A 1,672-nucleotide genomic window follows, 5' to 3' on the forward strand; every position below is an offset into this window, starting at 1 on the left:
ACTTGTTGGTTCAATCAGAATTGTCTAACCTCAAAGATATATTTGCTAACAAGATGCTTAGAGGAAACCAAAAAATACTGCACTTTTTATCTTCTCTCTTAAGATTCTCCTTAGATACCATATCAGGAACAGTGAAGTTATTCTATGCAAAATTATTTCAATAGATTATTTTTCTCTTGGTCTTGCATTTGTTCACCAAGTTGTATGGAGGAGAATAGAGTTAAATCACCCATACCTTGGAAGAAAGTGTCTGTTACAAAAGGACAATGCTTCTATGTCCTACTTCTATGTCCTCTTATCTTTTGCCGGAGTTCCAATTAATCACAGGTTCTTGGCTTCAAGTCTAGTGAAGCTGAAGGACCATACGGGCTCCACCACTGCTACATCTTCATTATTTCTCTTTTAAAACTCTTTAAGTTGCCTCATTTGGATGTGGAATATATTTTCATGTCTTCATTCAATCAGTTCTGCATTGTAGTGAGCCAAATGCGCTCTGTAAAATCACTTTAGGGAGTAAAAATGCTAACACAATTTATATCAAAAAGATTTGGCCCCCCTTCACTGCTGAAGTCATTATGCTTAGCTAAGGCTTCTAAGAAAATTTTTTTATTATTTTTTCCATTTGCTCAATTCTTTTCTAAACTTTTTGGCATATGTAATAAAAGAATTTTTCACTATCTCATGTTAATAAGAATATTATTTTTTGTGAGCCACTTAGAAATGTCAAATCATTGGTTTGAAGTATCCAATCAGATTTTTTTTCTGTGTTTCACTGCTTCACGTCCAAAGACATTGTGGAAAGTGTTACAAACAGAAATGTGTAATACCAACACCTTCTTTTATTGTGGAGGGCACTTTCTCCCTAAATATTTTGACTCAAATTATCTTTTTCAGAGAATTACTGTTTGGTAATTAAAGGTAAATTTACAAATTTTGATGCCTTATTTTTTTAAGAACTTTTAATTTAAATTCCAATACAATCTGGTTTCAAACAGTGAGAATATAGTTCCTGGGTAAGGACAATTCCAAGGGAACCTAGAGGACTTACAGCAAGGTTTCTGAGGTTTGTTTGTTTAGTGTGAAAAAGAGCCATCTTCATCCACATTGCTCCCTCTCTACTATGTCTCCTTGGATTTCTTTGCATGAAAGCCTATTCTTCCAGGCAATTTTAAATTTTCTTAATAAGCTAAGTTGTTAAAAATTTTGAACAATTATATTTTACTTGTCATAACGTTAAAACCCTTGAAAATCCTTTATCAGAACCGCAAATTCACCAATCCTAATTCCACCTTTACCATCAAAATGTTAACATGCTGTTTTCATGATATAGTATCCATGCAGCTCTTATTTTCTAGTGGCTTTGTTATGCGTATATATTACCATATTAGATGATGCTAAGCAAAATGAATTCCAAGATATGGAACTAGATTTTTTTTTTCATTTGTGGTTGTTGTTTTTGATGAACTATGTGATTTCTGTTTTCTTTGGGGTGTTCCCCTATGGTTTATCCCTGCTGTATGGTGAGACAATGGTGAGCATAATGGTGAGACAAAGGACAAAAGGCAAACCAATGCAGTAGCAATACTCACAAGACAATATTTTGGAAATGTACTTCACAACTTGTGAGCGGTGAAGGGGTGAAGGAAAACTGTGAGAAAAATGAGGGAGTGTT

Source organism: Dipodomys spectabilis, unplaced genomic scaffold (assembly GCF_019054845.1).
Source record: "Dipodomys spectabilis isolate Male_0828 unplaced genomic scaffold, ASM1905484v1 ptg000170l, whole genome shotgun sequence".
Taxonomy (NCBI): Eukaryota; Metazoa; Chordata; class Mammalia; order Rodentia; family Heteromyidae; genus Dipodomys; species Dipodomys spectabilis.